General features: G+C 44.5%; 1 pseudogene; it reads left to right on the top strand.

Annotated features, from left to right (window-relative positions):
* Positions 1–1,540: 1,540 nt before the first annotated feature.
* LOC122049863 lies at positions 1,541–1,612 on the top strand (annotated as a pseudogene).
* Positions 1,613–8,120: the final 6,508 nt, after the last annotated feature.

Genomic DNA, 8,120 nt, shown 5'->3' with positions numbered 1-8,120 from the left:
GATAAGTGGAATATGATATTTACTCTCTGTTTTATTTATGTTGTAGATTGCCATGTCGACAAACACGAACACTATCTCCCTGCATTCTGTCCTTGACAAGGACAAGCTCAATGGAGCTAATTTCCTGGACTGGTACAGGAATCTGAGAATCATTCTCACACAAGAAAGAAAACTAGATGTCATGGAGCTGCCCATTCCGGAGGCACCTCCTGCCACTGCCATATGAGCTGACCGAGATGCTTATAAGAAGCATCAAGATGATGCATTAGATGTGTCATGCCTCATGCTTTCTTTTAGGCTTCCGCAAGTGCACGGATTCGTCGTCAATAATAAAAATATCGATCCCACAGGGATTGGCTATAAGCACTAGCAAGCGCTCACTTATGGTTAGCTAGACTACCAATGGTCTTGATCAGGCTAAGGGAAAAGAAAGGTTGAGGGAGAGAGTCAAGAGTCGCAAGGTCGAAATATTACTTGGTGAAGAGGAGTTCTAGGGGGTCGGTTTCGTCATGGTAGTATCGACGTGTCTCGATTTGTCTTATTCTCGCTGTCCTTATTCCTGCTATTGCCGGAAGCTAAGTGGGTATTCTCAAGAGCCAGAATAGGGTAATGCCCTAAGAAGTCCTGTCACGGTTTACCCCTATCACTAGGGCACCTCGGTAAATCTTGATGACATAACTCTAACTGGTAAATTAAGAATGGTGAGTAGAGCAACGCCTGGTCTCTCGCTCCCTTGGGGAGAATTTGCCTTCCTCTCAAGGGGCTATCCTAGATGTCCGTGAATGGGTTACCCTTGTTACTAGGGCCCCTTGGGTGTACGATCTAGTGATAATCCTCTATGAGGCTGACAAGTTCTTCACAATCAAAAGTAAACAATTAACAATTGAATCAAAGCATGAAGGTTCATCCAGCAACTACAAACACAATTCAAGTCTTACATCAATCCGTACCACGACTACTCCCTAATCCCAGAACAAGGGGATCTACTCCATGAATACTAAAGAGATATCCGAAAACATAGTATAGATAAACATACAATTCTCAGCAAGTAAGAAGGAATATGTTTATTAGGTGTCGAAGAGTGGCCTTCGGATCCAACTCTCAGGATGTGGTGTCGAAGAATAGCCCGTTATTGCATCACATTGCTCAAGATGGTTTATCTGTGCCTGCATTGGCCCAATGGGGGCAAGTATCCTGAGCGTGGTCCGTACTTCCGCAGATGTCGCAAGCACAGACTATTGCATTAGCTATGTTGCTACCCATGGCTTCGAATTTCTTAGTCAGGGCATCCAACTTTGCAGACATGAGTGTGAATGCAACCACCTCGAATTTTCCTGACGCCTTCATCTGATTTCCTGAGAAAGCACCTCTACATCTTTCAGATGCCCACTGATGGTGGTTTAGTGCCACATTTTCTATTATCTCTTCAGCTTCATCAAGGCTTTTGTTCATCAGTGCTCCTCCTGCCGCATAATCCAATGATACCTTCGTGTGATAATTTATTCCATTATAGAAGGTGTGTAGGACCAGCCACTTCTCAAGGCCATGATGGGGGCACTGTCTCTGCATGCCCTTGAACCGGTCCCAGGCTTCAAATAGGGATTCTGAGTCTATCGGCTTGAAACTGGCAATCAGGTTCCTCATGTGGGCAGTCTTGCTTGAGGGGTAGAACTTGTCTAAGAATTTTTGCTCACATTGCTCCCAAGACGATATGCTATTTGCTGGTAGAGAATTCAGCCACTGCTTGGCCCTGTCTTTCAGAGACAATCCAAAAAGAAGGAGTCTCACCGATTCTGGAGGAACCTCATTCACCTTCATCGTGCCACAAATTTCATAAAACAACTCAAGATGATGATTTGGGTCTTCATGTGGTCCCCCACCGAATTGATTTCGCTGGACCATGTGGATTACTACGGGCTTTATCTCAAAGTTATCAGCATCGATGGGTGGTCGGGTGATACTGGAATAGACCCCTCGCGTATATGGTGCCGCACAATCTTTCAGCAGTTTATCGACCATTCTTAGGGTTCTTTTGCTGCTTGGAAAGCTTTCTGTAAGTTCCTTCTCCTCAGAAAGGTCCTGTCAATCTCTGGATCAAATGGTAGCAGCTGTCCTCAAGGGTTAGCTCTACGCATGCAGGGGAAAAGAGGACAAGATAGAAAATATGACAGCAAGAAATGAAAAAGAATGAATGTAGTAAGGGAGAAGAGTGAAAATATATATTTTTTTTCTCTCTTTTTTTTTATATGTAGAGAATAAAGAAAACAAAGTCTAGTCTAATCTAATATGACCTACTAGTGTTACGGACGCAGTCCCTGGCAACAACACCAAAAAGTTTTTACGCTTCCGCAAGTGCACGGATTCGTCGTCAGTAATAAAAATTTCGATCTCACAGGGACTGGCTATAAGCACTAGCAAGCGCTCACTTATGGTTGGCTAGACTACAAACGGTCTTGATCAGGCTAAGGGAAAAGAAAGGTCAAGAGAGAGAGTCAAGATTCGCAAGGTCAAAATATTACTTGGTGATGAGGAGTTCTAGGGGATTGGTTTCGTCATGGTTGTATCGATGTGTCTCGGTTTGTCTTATTCTCGCTATCCTTATTCCTGCTATTGCCGGAAGCTAAGTAGGTATTCTCAAGAGCCAGAATAGGGTAATGCCCTAAGAAGTCCTGTCACGGCTGTCACTAGGGCACCTCGGCAAATCTTGATGACATAACTCTAACTGGTAAATTAAGATTGGTGAGTAGAGCTAAGCCTAGTCTCTCGCTCCCTTGGGGAGAATTTTCCTTCCACTCAAGGAGCTATCCTAGATGTCCGTGAACGGGTCACCCTTGTCACTAGGGCCCCTCGGGTGTACGATCTAGTGATATTCCTCTATGAGGCTGGCAAGTTCTTCACAATCAAAAGTAAACAATTAACAATTGAAACAAAGCATGAAGGTTCATCCAGCAAGTACAAACACAATTCGAGGCTTACATCAATCCATACCACGACTACTCCCTAATCCCAGAACAAGGGGATCTACTCCATGAATGCTAGAGATATATCCAAAAACATAGTATAGACACATACAATTCTCAGCAAGTAAAAAGGAATATGCTTATCAGGTGTCGATGAGTGGCCTTCGGATCCAACTCTCATCTTCTGGAGTCGATGTGGTGGCGGAAGTTCGCTGAACGGCGGTCTAAAGCGGCATATAATTGCTCCAAGGTCCTTTCCTCCCTGACAGCTCGCCTCCCCCTTTGCAAAAAAGGGTTAATACCCCTTTTATAGCCTAGGTTTTGACCGCGACGGCACGGCCGTGTAAGGGTGGCACGGCCGTGCCCTTCTTTGGTTCGGTGCATGGCTGCACGGCCGTGCAAGGTTGCACAGTCGTGTAGCCCTTGGGCACTGTCTCCTGGGGCACGACCGTGCAGGCGTGCACGGTCGTGCAAGTATCCTTCTCTGCCTGGGGTGGCACAGCCGTGCAAGGTTGCACAACCGTGTGCTGACTAGCCGCTGTTGTGGTCGCACGACCGTGCAGGGTTGCACGGTCGTGTCGTCTGGTTGATTCCGGTGCATCCATGTCCTCCGTTCAAGCTCCGAAAATCTTTCCTGTCAACATAAAACCAAACAAAGAGCAGATATCCGAACAAAACAATAGATATGATGAATACAAGATAAAAGATGCGATCATGCGAAGAATATATTTGCATCAGTCACGTGAATGTGCGCTAAAACATGTATAGAAGATCATAATATTTGCGCACATCACACCCCTTGACTTGAACTTTTGCTTGTCCTCTAGCAAAATGCTACAAACTATGTTCATGAAACCCTGTAGTGTTTCATAATCCATAGTACATTCGCCTAACTCTATCATCTAGCTTCACTGATAAGCATGACTGTGGAGTAACCTAAGTATGGCCTAAACATAAATCCTCTGTGCTCGGTGCAGTAAGTAGCTCAAGCTCTTCAAGTTTCCATTCTCTATCCTAATTAAGTCGTCATACAATTGAATTCCTAATGTTCCCGGTGATAGGCACTTACTTGTCACACACTTGGTTCGTTTTCCTTAAGGTCTCATAGGGTACTTCTTAGAATCAAGAGAAACGTAACATTCATTTCCCCAGTAACCTAACTCGGTCTCAAAGGGGTGAATTGTTAGTTTCCACTCACGACAACTGTTTTTTATCCCTTTTTTTTTAAGCATAGTGCTATAGAGTAACACTTATTACACATGTGATGCATATGTTGGGATTTAGATTTTTTCGAGTGAGCTTCCATAATCCAAGGTTATCCAGTAACCAAAATGTATATAAGGAATCACCATGGGAACACAAGTACTAAACAATTTGGATGAATCATAACTATTTCAAAAGTATATCTACCATTCAAGCTTAAGTACTTAAGTGTAGTGAAAGTAAGTCCTTAAGGTTAGGCTAAAAACTTATACCGAACTTCGTACAATACTTAGCTTATTTCATACTACTAAAGATAGAGAAAGGGTATACACCAAACATACTAACATAAGCTGGATCATTCATGAACTAAGAAAAAGTTGGACATTTTGCTATTGGATAAGTGGCCAAAGAAGTGGATGATTGATGTTCTCAAATATGCCACATATAAGAAAATGCAAAAATGTGCAAGAAGAAACAAATAAAATGCAAATAGATTAAACTAAACAGATAAAAGAAATCAAATAACATATGCAAAAACAAAAGAAAGACTCTCAACTAGATTCAGGTTGTGCAACAATACCCCCCAGAATTAGACTTTTCATCGCCTCGATGAAATCAATATGATGGCGGGGGTGGGGGATAAGGAGGTCCTTGATGTGGCCCCGGGGAAAATCTAGGAAAACCAGGGAGATGGCCTATGTGCTGATGATATTGATACAAAGCGTCTACTTGCTATCGAGTGATATCCATATCATCCATAAAGTTCCTCATTCTCTCCTGGTCCACCTCATAAGCTTGTATGAACCCCGTCACCTGACTATAGAAGTCTCTAGTGAACTGGAAATGATCTCGCACCTCCCTAAATTGGTCATCAGAAAGCTTGAAGCGACCCTCCAGCGACTGTTGTTGGGCATTGTGCTTCTCATGAAGGGATTGTAAGGAGGTACGGAAGTCAGAAAAATCAAAACTAGAGGGTCCCGTGCCATAGGCAAAAGAGTGCCTAGGAGGTTCCGGATGTCTGGAAGGCTGCGGGAAATCCGATGGCGAGCGTTCCTGGTGGTACTCGGGTTCTTCTACTATAGGAGGCACATTCTCAAGGGCTAGATCTGTGATCACCCAATTTGCAGGATTGCGAATTGAAGTGCGCTTGGGATAAGGAAGGGGTAGAGGGAAACGAAAGGCCCTACGAAAGGCAAACTCATTCTCATCCCGAAAAATCATCTTCATTGCAAGACAAGAATCGATGTCGATCTTGTTATTGCCATGAATAACCTCTAGTCCATCAAGCTCACAACCTAAATTATGTGATATTGGAGTAATCAATCCACCAAATACAATTGTCCCCGAAGACGTCCTAGATGCTCTTACTAAGGTTTGCAAAAAATGAAACCCGGAATCAAAATCAACTTTCTTCAACATTGCCTAAAGACAATAAAGTTCAGTGTCTTTAATGACCCCGTCACTATCTCCTCGACCAAAGATTGTTCTGCTCATCACTCGGTGCATGTATCTAAAGGTTGGGTTTTCCATGCGGGATGCCTTTGCTCTAGAGGGTTCATAAGGGTCGTTCGATCCGGTTATCGACCTCCAAAATTCATTCCATCTAATCACACTATCAAATCCTCAGGCGCCTCCACTAGGTAAACCAAAACAATCATTAAAATCATTAAAAGTCCACCGAACCTCTTTGTTCATCATCCTAAAAGTTATGATCCCTATGTAGTCCTCTTCAGATGAATATTTAACATCAAGCAAACTCAAAAATTCAAGGACTAGATGAGGATAAGTCGGTGCATGACAGTACATTATTAAATGTATTCTCGTTACCTTCGTCACGTGCTACCCTCTTCCCTTTGCCTTTTGATGATGAAGTTTTCCCTTTTCCTTTGTCTCCTCCCGGTGCATCTCCTTCTCAAGATCCACTACTTCCTCGACGAAGTCTCTTCAAGATTTGCGACATGGTGAGAGGATAGGAGCAGGGGAGAGGAGGAGTAGGGGATTAGCTTCCTTTTCCAAGATCTCGTCTTGGGAATCTGTTAGATCTAGATGTAGATCTAAGAAAAAGTGGACTCTAGAGGGAGAAATTAGGGTTGGACGGGGTGTATTGGGGAGGGGGAGGTTTTTGGGAGAGAGGAAGGTAGAGGTTAGAGTTTCTTGGAGGAGGTAGGCGGCGCCACACGGGGTGGGGCACGGTCGTGTCTTATAGACACGGTCGAGTTAGACCGGGTTCTACACGGCCGTGCTGAATGGCACGGCCTCCTCCTTTCTCCTCTCGGCTGGGGGCACACGGCCGTGCCGAGTGGCATGGCCCAAATCTCCTTCGCCTCTGGTTTCTCCGCACGGTCGTGCCTGATGGCACGGCCAACCCCTTTTTCTTCTCGGCTCAGGCCACACAGCCGTGCCAAGTGGCACAGCCTGTGGCTTTTGCTCCTCTATCGGCTACGCAAGGACGTGCAAGGTTTCACGGCCACCTCCTTTTAGCTCGGGATGACTCGTCTTTCTTTGTTTCAGCCCCTCCAACACCTCCATGCCCATGAACTGCTCACAGCCAGCTCATGGAGGTCATGCACATCCTGAAAAGGAACAATCAAAAATAAAGCACTCGACTGAACTTATCAAAGAAAAAAAAACACATAACAGAATGATCAACTAAAATGAAAAAGGAAAACCCTTGGGTTGCCTCCCAAGAAGCATTTGTTTTAGGTCTTTAGCTTGACCCCATTTCGGTCAGTGCGGGCTAAACCCATGGAAGCACAGCTCTCCTCCTAGGGTTAATGTTCCAGTCTGCGCCTTTAGCTTTGCTCGCGCAGGACATATATACTTCTTGTCGTCCGTGGGAGGGGAATTTTCTCGAAAGGTGCGCTCCTCAACCCCGCGTGCATCTATCCTGATAGGATTTCCCTGGGAAAAGGAGATGCAATTAGAAGGGCTAGACAAATCAAATTCAATTCTTTCTTTACCGAACTCCAATGATAGCTTGTGATTCTTCACATCAATGAGGGCTCCTGCCGTGGCGAGGAATGGTCTTCCAAGAATGATTAGGATTTTGGGGTCCTCCTTCATATCCATGATGATGAAGTCCGTGGGGATGACACAACACCTCACTTCTACTGGCACATCCTCCACTATACCCATTGGGTATCTACATGAATGGTCAGCTAACTGTAGTGCCATAGTAGTCAATTTAATGCTCTGGAGTCTCAACTTCTTGCACAGAGAGTACGGGAGTAGGCTGAAACTAGCTCCCAAATCGCAGAAGGCTCTTGGTATGAGTTCAAAGCTAATTTTGTATGGTATGGAGAAACTTCCTGGATCCTGAAGTTTTGGTGGGGAATTCACCATAAAAAGAGCACTGCAACCCTTTGTCAATGTTATGGTCTCGAAGTCGCCTTTTTGCCTTCTATTGGATAAGATTCCCTTTAAAAATTTTACGAACTTCGGCATCTGGTGCAACGCATCTAACAATGGTACCTCAACACAAATCTCTTTAACCTTTTTCAGAAACCGGTGAAACTCTTCATCCTTTTGGGATGCTATAAGATTCTAAGGAAACGGGATCATCTGATTCTGTGGGGTGGTCTGACAAGCTTCTCCAATCTTTTTAGTACCCTCTTCTCCACCCCTCTTTTGAGTCTGATTGGGCATTAGGAGACTGGGTTCCTTTTCTGAGTCAACCTCCATCTGAGTGATGATTTGAGGGTTTCCCACAGTACGTCCGCTCTGCAGCTCAATGCGATTACAATATTCCACCGGATTTAAATCCGATTTCCCTGGGAATGTAACCTATGCTCTTGAGACGGACTGAGTTATCTGGGCTATTTGGCTATCTTGCATCTTCTGGTGTTTTTCTGAGTTCTCCAGCCTCTGAATCAGCTGCTTGATCTCGCTTCTCATCTCCTTTTGCTCCGAAAGAGCTTCCTCAAGCATCTTTTCAATCCTAGATAGTTGTGTAGGTTA

The sequence above is a fragment of the Zingiber officinale genome, chromosome 2B (genome assembly GCF_018446385.1).
Source record: "Zingiber officinale cultivar Zhangliang chromosome 2B, Zo_v1.1, whole genome shotgun sequence".
Taxonomy (NCBI): domain Eukaryota; kingdom Viridiplantae; phylum Streptophyta; class Magnoliopsida; order Zingiberales; family Zingiberaceae; genus Zingiber; species Zingiber officinale.
The sequence above is the reverse complement of the archived record's forward strand: the minus strand, read 5'-3'. Positions and strand labels throughout refer to the sequence as shown.